General features: G+C 35.8%; 1 long non-coding RNA gene across 1 annotated transcript; it reads right to left on the bottom strand.

Moving 5' to 3' along the window:
* Nucleotides 1-7,853: 7,853 nt before the first annotated feature.
* LOC115428806 (uncharacterized) lies at nucleotides 7,854-9,687 on the bottom strand. The gene is made up of 3 exons (XR_003936690.1): nucleotides 9,557-9,687; nucleotides 9,247-9,317; nucleotides 7,854-7,984 (listed from the first exon to the last, which is right to left on the bottom strand). It is a non-coding gene; the product is annotated as an uncharacterized LOC115428806 (long non-coding RNA).
* Between the last annotated feature and the right edge of the window lie 568 nt (nucleotides 9,688-10,255).

The following is a 10,255-nucleotide window of genomic DNA, read 5'->3' on the forward strand; positions in this document are numbered from 1 at the left end:
TGATAGATAGATATATAATAGATAAATGTAATAAAAATGATAGATATATAATAGATAAATATAATAGATATGAAATAGATAAACATAACATATATAATAAACAGATAGATATAATAGATAAATATAATACAGATATAATAGATAGATAAATATAATAGAATAGGTATATATAATAGATATAAAATATATAATAGATATATAATAAATAGATAAAGATAGATAGATAGATAGATAGATAGATAGATAGATAGATAGATAGATAGATAGATAGATAGATAGATAGATAGATAGATAGATAGATAGATAGATAGATAGAATACAGTTATAATAGATTAACTTAATAAATATGTATAATAGATATATAATAGATATAGATATAATAGATAGATACAATAGATAGATAAAATAAAAATGCGTAATAGATATATAAATATAATAGAGAATGACCTAATATATGTAAATATAACAGATGTAATAGATACAATAAATAGATATATGCAATTAATAAATATAATAGGAAGATATAATATATAAATACAATAGATAGATAGAATAGGTATATTGATATATTGGATATAATAGATATTTCAGATTTATACACACACATATAGATAGATAGATAGATAGATAGATAGATAGATAGATAGATAGATAGATAGATAGATAGATAGATAGATAGATAGATAGATAGATAGATAGATAGATAGATAGATAGATAGATGTAAGACATAGATAATGTTAATATTGAGGATGATATCGAGTCTGGGGTGTTGTTTTTTTCTTCTTCTTCTGTGGGGTTCAAACATCTGCCTCCTCCTCTTTCTGCTTTAATGGCTGAAAAATGCTAATTGGAGTGCACGTGTCAAGGAAAACAAAAGGCAGAGGAGGAGAAGAAGGAAGGAGCGTGAACGTCCAAAGGCTGGGGTTTTCAAACATGAACCTGTCACTTTATTCTTGACCGGCTGGTAGTTGGCTTCTCTTGTTCTTACCATAAACCCATGGTCTGTCCGTTTAGTGTGTATGAACACACAGATAAAGTAGAGCCTGGGGGGGGGGGGGGGGGGTTAGAGGAGAACAGGACACATGCACTGGGGTTAAAGCACCTTCAGTGGAGTTCCATGTCCAACCAAGTCCACACTTGTCCTAAAGACACATCTACCACTGCAGGTGTCCATCTGAGACAGTCTGGGGGGGGGCGGGGGGGGCTTACGAAGCTTTAATTGCATTGTCAAAGCTACAGCAACATATGGTTTTGAATCTGACACATTAAACAAGTCATGGCAAAAGGACATCTTTATAAACCATCCAAACCCTCTTTCTCTCCGTACTTGGCATTTTAATTATGCAGTCTTATCGGATAGATGTGGAGATAGAGCTCATGTCAACGTTAGAGCCTGTTCTTTATTAATTTTTTATCATATATTCTTATATTCAGCCTGTCAATGGGTGTCTGGAATCTGATAGGACCCATCATTGATTGAAGATTAGTCCAGATTATGAAGAGAAGCATTATCAGGAGCACTAAGCCTTCATCATTTCCAAACGGTGGCTTATTTGAATGACATTAAGGGAAAAGATTACACTGTATTTCAGTAGAAGGATCAAGTTAGGAAAAGTGGCACTGTGGTAAACCTCCATACAACCAACAGTCAAATAAAAGACACTAGTCCTTTTTCCATCGTCCATCTAAGATAAACTTTCCCCATATTTCCTAAATGTGTTCCAAACAGAAGTGTGTAATGTTGGTTTTTCCACTCAATCCCAAGTGTGCTGATTAGTTTCTTTCTTCTGGTAGATGTCAGTAGAAGTCATTCCATAAACATGAACATAAATCTGTGTTGTTTTGAATCTAGAATGCTCGTTCCCCCTCTATCTCCTACTAAATTCTACAATGATGTGGTTTCCTGGTGTGTCCACACATACCCACACATTTTTGGGTTCAACTCTTCTTCTCTTGATCTAACATCCATCAACATCTGTTTGTTTTGGTCATGTGACTCTAGTTGGACTCATAGGTTGCATTACAGTTTTGTGTCATATACCAATTAAACCACAAAAAATCGCCTCTAACAACAACAAAAAACAACTATTCAGAGAAAAACTAGAGTTTGGGTGAAACTGTCCTTTTTCCATTAGACAAATTTATATGAACAAGTTAAATTCACACAGTTTGAGGGTCAATGGAAAAGAGACTAATGATTATTGATAATAGACCAACAAAGTCCAGACTGGAGTCTCAACCACATCAGGTTTTATTACAAATCCCCAGGACAGCCTTACCTCTGTATGAGTATGAAAAGGAGGTGTTCAGTCTCTGTCAGTACATTTATCCACTTATGTGTCAAACACAAGAAACAAAACCAAAAACTGCATCAGTTTCATCAAATAAAACCTATGGACTCAGACCCCAGCGGACAGTGGATTATTATTATTATTATTATTATTATTATTATTATTATTATTATTATTATTTAGAATGGAATACCACACCTTGAGGTGCTCTTTACACTTGTCACGACGACAATAAAGTAGTAAAATATGGAGATGAAACCCAGAATTTTACAAGAATAGTCATAATATTAACAGAAAAACATCGTAATGTAAAAACAGGCAGGAAAAATATCCCAATTTCTGAGAATAAAGTTGTACCCAGTCATTTAGTGTTAATGCACAAAAGGCCAAATACTGAGCCTATTAGCCCTGCCCACCAAATATTGAGCCTATTAGCCCCACCCACCACCTACACATAAGCATTAGTCGAAGGACTCTGAAGACCGTTCATACACGTTTGGGTTTGTTTCATCATAAGAACCAAACAGATTTGGAGTAAATGACTTAAGTTACTAAACTCTTATAATTTCTAAATTATGATTTTTTATCACGCTATTGTGAAATTATTTTCAAATATGACTTGAATCTTGTAGAGACAAGTGTTTTTATTTTTCCTGTGTGGTGCTCATATGCTGTCGTAGCTCTTAAATACTGTTTTGTTCATGATTATTATTATTAGGCTTGTAATGGTCCACATACCGAACTGAACCGTTCTGGTACACACCTGTTCAGTTTGGTACACAGCTGTACCCAAACGGCACAGTATGTTGAGAAAAAGAAAAAGGAACGAAAGACGTCATTGGATGCGGAACTTTAAATCAACGCAATTTCCATACGGACATATTGAAGGAGCGCATATTGACCCGAAATATGAAATAGCAGCTGTTATAAGATAAGAAAAATAAAAAAAACAACAAATATGATGTGAACCTGGAATGAAGAGACTGAGGACCCTCCACCATCATTACAATCCTGTTTGGGATCACTACGGGTTCAGGAGAAAGACAACCGCCTATGTCCAGTAGTTCTCAAACACTTACACTTACTCTCTCTGTCTGTCTGTCTGTTTCTCTCTCCCACACACATTGTATAACAGAGGAATAGAAGACGGGAGTTGGACGTTGAAAGTATGTAAAGTTTCACTTTTGTTTCACACAAGCGTTAGTTATGGACCGCACCCCAATGTATATTAATGTCCCCCCGCCCCCCGGCTCCGACCAAAAAAAAAAAAAAATCCCCCCTCTGTGTTTTTGACAAATCGCACCCTGCACACACACACACACACACACACACACACACACACACACACACACACACACACACACAAGCTGGCCTAAACAGTTTGTTCTCTGTCTTAAAATAAATAATTTGGTTCATTTTGTTGTCAGTGTTGCTCTTCAATTTGTTTAAACTGAATACCAGTTTTCCCTCTTGTTGATGTTGCACTTCATGTGGAATTTTTTTGTTGCTATTTTTCTGCAGAATGTGAACTGACAGAACTGGGATTAGATTTTTGTTGTTTGTTCAAAACTACCTTTCTGGGAAAAGTGCAATATTAATGTTTAAAATACATTTAGTAATATTTTATTTATTTTATTTTCTGTTTGATTTATAGCAGCAGAATTGTATTACTCCTGGTTTTCTCTGTTCTACTGTCTCCAAAAATTGGGGAAAAAATGTTCAAAAATTCATAATAAATGCATTAAAGACATTTTGAGGGCTTTTCTTTCTTCCCGTATCGGACAGAAAAAAAAACGAACCCTGGCTTTCAAAACCAAAAACATACCAAACTGAAAATTTTGTGTACTGTTACTTTCCTAATTATTATCATAACTTTTCAAAAGTCCTGCTTTTTTGTGTGTGTTTTTATTAAAGCTACATTCATGATAAAACTCCCCGGAACAAAAAAAGAGAGTTTATGCAGAATTCACCAAATATTTATCTACACAGTGTTGCATGGATCCAACAAACACTTTGTGATAGTTTTATACTGTTCACGGAACTGTCAGTGGTTTTTATGATCTAATCAAAGGGTTTAAACTAGGGCTGGGCAAATTAACGCGTTATTACCGCGTTAACGCATTCATGAAATAACGCCGAAAATTTTTTTTTTTTTTTTAATCTCCCGTTAATGCCGTTTTATTATCGTTCTGCCTTTCAAGCAAGCAAGTCTTCGTTCGTTTATACATACGGACTCTTATTTTGAAACTCATGCTTTTATTTTGGCGCGCCACACGCACCAAGCGCCGGTGAACAACGGCTGAGAGGAGAAAGCGAGCTTTACAAGTAATGCTGAAAGAAACTTTGTTCAACTCCTACAGAAGCAACGCCTGTATGTATCAATCATTCTGTTGTTTGCTAAATAATTTCACATGCAAACGTGCCGTTAAAAACATGTTTATGACGTTATTTTGGATGTGTTTATTACAGTGTGTTATTAACATGTTTAAGCTAATTCGTTTATGCTAGCAGTCGCAGATGGGTTGCTAATTCTTTATGCAGGCTCATGTTCAGTTTATGTAAATTCATTGGTTGTGTTTAGGTATAATATGCCAGCCTTTGAACTAACCTTTACTTATTTACGATGTGATTGTTGTATTAGCAATCAATTTAATTTTATAATAATTACATCTATGCATTCTCCGTGAATATCCATTTCATTAATAGACATAACTAATTGAATTATTTTGTCTTTATTTTATAGTTTTACTCTGTCAATCTGCATGATGTGACATACGTAGATTAAAACTGCAAACTTCAACGAGGACATATCTTGCATCGTCAGTTCAGAGTGTAGCTTGCTGTCTAGCTCAGACTAAGTACAGACATCTTAGCGAGGACAGCACAATTATAACTCATATTCTTCTGCCTCTGCTTGTGTGCGTGTAGCATTAGCTCGGCAGATAGACAACAGGTTTACCAAGAAAAGCCGGGTGCCAAAAACTTCTGTCCAAATCTTTTACTTGAGACTCACTGTAAAACTGCAACATACATACAAAATATGTCTCAGTTCTGTTCACTGCCTTAGTACATTTATATGGCTTTATACATTTAAATTAATGGGAAAAAGATTGCTAGCTCAATGCTAACTTGAATGGGAAAATCTATAGATATGCTAACGATTCGCATTTACAGATTAAGTTAAGATTTACAATGTCTTTTTATCCAGCAACAAAGGTTCACATCAGAGATATTTTATACTATTCATTCTTACAACAACTGAACATAAAATATACACAGGCAAACGTTTTTGGGGCCATACAAACAGAGTGAAAGAAACGTGTCTGTTAGTTCCTTCTTATGTCTGAACTGACTACGGGAACACCGCAAGGACAAAACATATGTTAGTGCAACTTATTCCGACCACTAGAGGGCCCCCTTTGCTTGCTTTTAACAACGGAACATCACATATTATTGGGCTTATTAGTATTAGTACTTACTAGTGGGCTTAAGACTCCTGTCAATCACTCACAAGCGGAAATAAACTGGTGTGGACATGAACATGGAGAAAAGTACTAGTCTTTTCCATGGACATTTTCATTTTAAATGTCTTCAGATGGTGGGGTTGAGAAGGCCAAAGTTGTTTGGAAGCACTGCAATGTGGAATTTTTTTTTTTTTTAATCACCGGAGTACTTCAAGTCTGAAATATCACTGAAAGGAAATACACGCTGTTGATGCCAGCAACCCCCCCCCCCCCCCAATATAACCATGCGATTAATCATGATTAATCACAGAAATCCACGCGATTAATCACAATTAAAAATTTTAATCGCTGCCCAGCACTAGTTTAAACCCATAGCAGAACATTTAAACCTATAGAAGAACATTTAAACCCACAGAAGAACATTTAATCCTATATAAAAACATTTAAACCTGTAGAAGAACATTTAAACCCACAGAAGAACATTTAAACCAATAGAAAAACATTTAAACCCAAAGAAGAACATTTAAACCCACAGAAGAACCTTTAAAATCCACAGATCATTAAAACCCACAGACGAACCTTTAAACCCATAGAAGAACATTTAAACTTATAGAAGAACATTTAAACCTATAGAAGAACATTTAAACCTACAGACGAGCATTTAAACCCACAGAAGAACATTTAAACCCACAGAAGAACATTTAAACCTATAGAAGAACATTTAAACCTACAGACAAACATTTAAATACACAGTACATAGTAAGAAACCTGCAACACACCAACCATCCTGGAGCTACTGTTTATCTATCTATCTATCTGAATATACACACACACACGTTTGGGTCTTTAAGGGTTAAAGGAGGACGTTTGGGTCTTTATGGGTTAAAGGTGGATGTTTGGGTCTTTAAGGGTTAAATACACAATGAAACTCACTATAAAAGAATCAAACCAAACAGTTTCATGTTGTTCTTTCTCAAAAATATTAAGAGCATCATATGAATGTTTTATGCTGTTTTGATGATGGACAGATTTAATCAGTGCTGAGGATGAAAAAATAATTAAAGGTGATAAAAGCTGAGTTTTCATCATATAAAAGCACAGAAAACACATGAACATACGACTACATATGTGAATCTGATCTGAGGTCAGCCCTTTACACTGGGGGGTCAAACACACAGAATGAAAGTGTAAAAATGACACTGAAGATGTTCCCAGTCCAGTTAGTCCAGATCCAGTTTGTCCAGTTCCACATCCAGACCAAAGGGATCTACAGTCAAATAAGAACATAAGAACCAGAAATAATGACAAACACACATGTTCTTCTTCAAAAATTATGTGGAAAAAAAAAGTGAGTACGTGAAAAAATAACATTACACCATGAAAATATTTACAAATTTACAAACTGTCCTCTCACAATAAAATGCAAATAAATACATAAATATAAATAAATATGACCAACCTGACATGTGTAATATACTGTGTCTGTTGTTAAATGTTTGGTTAGTTTGTAGATCTGTGTCTGTACGCTGGGCTCAGGATAAACCCAGATGGAATACTGTTCATATTTTAGTTCCAAACTCACACAGTTTCATAAAATTCCGTCTGTTTCCACATGTTTGTGGAACACTGAGTGTGTAGTGAACATGTATAAATGATAAGTGGAGGCAGAATATGTTTTAAAATTGCACTTGTTTTTCTAATAAAATTGTCATTTTTTTCTGGTTATTCACATCTTATTTTGTAAAATGTAAATATTTTCATAACTTAATGTTTTTTTCACTTAAAGAGAAAAAACTTGAGTTGCCATTTTTTAAAGGTTATTCTTTCATTATTTTCCTGGTCCGACCCACTGGAGCTGAACCTGCACCCAGACCAGTTAGAACGTCCCTGCTTTAGATGGATGTTTTCATGAACACATTCAAACATGAAGCTCATAATAATAATAATAATAATAATAATAATAATAATAATAATAATAATAATAATAATAATAGAACACATCACATGACAACAGTTTCGTCCATGTTGAAATAGTCCAAATGTGAAAAAACACAACAGGAATCTGATGGGAAAAAAAAAAAAAAAACACCTACAAACCTAGAAGAGCCTGATGGGTCAAATCCTGGACCACATGCCCCCCCTGCTGGTCCTGGTCCTCTGGGTCTACTGCTGGTCTACAGAGGCTGCGGTCCTGGACCACCCTCCCAGACTGTGTTTGGAATGAAACACTGGGATCGAAGGAAGATGAAAAAAAATGGTGTTTGACTTGGATGAGTGTGTGCCCCTTGGATGGAAAGTTTGTTCAATATTTTAGAAAAAAGACAGAGGACACCAGAACCATTAACTATTAACCATTAACCATAACCATTAACTGGTTAGTCATCAACCATTAAATTAATCAGTGACTTCAACTGATAAAATGTGACTTTTCCTGCATCTTTTCCTCCTCTTACAGTTAACAGAACATGTTACAGACCCAAACCTATTTTATAGACAAAACTATTACACTGGTCTAAAGGTCTCTGATCCAGACTAATCCAGTCCTAAATACTGGTTGGTTGTAGTTTCACAGATACAGTCTGGGCTCCAAATGTGAAACTGTATTTCTGTATTTAATGATAGAATGGGTTTAAGTCCAAAGGAATATCAGTGGAACATTTAGACATCTATTGGATAAATGGACACAAACCAACATATATGTGGAAGAACACACCATCATACACCTGGAAAACAGCAGCAAAACAGCACTTTGGTCATTAGTTTAACAATTAATCTGATTAAAATATGGAACATTTAACACATTTAATCTGAGGCAGATCATTTATTAAAAACTGTACAGCAGCGGAATCCAGGAAAATAATCAACAGCGGAAATATATTATTATATATATTTATATTATATATTTGTTAAATATTTATGTTTATTCATTCATTCATTCATTCATTTTCTGAACCCACTTTATCCTCACAAGGGTCACAGGGGTCGCTTGGAGCCTATCCCAGCTACATAGGGGCGAAGGCGATGAACTGGGCAAGTCGCCAGTTCATTGCAAAGCTATGTTTATTTATTTGTGTGTACACACACACACACACACACACACACACACATTATTCCAAATGTTGGAATGACTCGGATGCAGCTGTAATATGCTAATTTACAGTTAAATGTAAATAAATAAATAAATAAATAAAAATATTTATTTAAACAAAGTAGAGCTGCAACTAACAATCATTTCCACTGTTGATTATTTTCCTGAATTCCACTGCTCTACAGTTTTTAATAAATAATCTGCCTCAGATATTAAATGTGTTAAATGTTCCATATTTGAATCAGATTAATTGTTAAACTAATGACCACAGTGCTGTTTAGTTTATGTTTTAATCTATATGATGGTGTGTTCTAACACATATATGTGGGTTCTATTGTTTCAAAAGGTTAAACAAACTCTGCTAATATAAATGTGTGCAGTCTAATAAGCGGTGATGCGCACCTTTCAGTCTGCGTGCGGAGTTTGAATGGAGAGACAGTGACGTCAGTGGGCTCCATCAATCAGCAGCAGGTCTGTGTGACAAACAGGGACAGACAGATGTGGGGGCGGGACACCTCCTAATAAAAGTGCACACATGAACTGTGTGTGTGTGTGTGTGTGTGTGTGTGTGTGTGTGTGTGTGAGAAACTCCGTGACCCGCTGTTAAATGAGGAGACGAATTTTAAAAAAAGTAAAATAAATAAATACATACATACATACAAAGTGTGTGTGTGTGTGTGTGTGGGGGGGGTGATTAAATTCAGTTACTCACCAGGTTGATCAGTTCGACTGTTGCTGCTGAAAGTTCGTATTCCAGTGTCTAGTAAATGATCCGGTCCAAATGCAGTCCCAGTGCCGTTGCATTACGGAGTCCGACGATCCAGCTCCGTCCTCCGGGTTGAGTCTGTGTCTGTGGGACACACACCGGATGTGAGGTGTTTGTCTTTTGTTTTCTGTTCTGTTCGTACCCTCTCATTTAGACCATCATTGGCTGAAGCTGTGAGTGCTTTACAAACACTTTGTGTCGGATCAGAGTCCGGACAGAGAGGAGGCTGAACCAGAGCCCCTCCCCCTCAACACAAGCCTCCACGGAAAGGTGGAACGAATGGATCCGCAGCCCCTTTGTCCCATTAGGAGGTCACCGAACAGATCCACTTTAGCCCCTTTGGTTCTCCAAAGTTTGAGCCAAACAGGAGCACACACACTTCAACACACACTTCATACCCCAGTGCAGCCTGGACATGCGCATCTACACATGAAGAGTCTGGAAAAAAAGGCTTCATTTTATAAATTTGTTCTTTAATTTTAGGCGTAAAAATAGTTATTTCTAAGGAATTTTGTCATGGTTTTTGGAAAACCTTATTTGTCAAGATAGAATTCACGCTGACTGTGGTTTTAACCCTTAAAGACCCAAATGTCTGCCTTTAACCCTTAACGACCCAAATGCCTGCCTTTACCCATTAAACACTCA

This window comes from Sphaeramia orbicularis, chromosome 11, assembly GCF_902148855.1.
Source record: "Sphaeramia orbicularis chromosome 11, fSphaOr1.1, whole genome shotgun sequence".
Taxonomy (NCBI): domain Eukaryota; kingdom Metazoa; phylum Chordata; class Actinopteri; order Kurtiformes; family Apogonidae; genus Sphaeramia; species Sphaeramia orbicularis.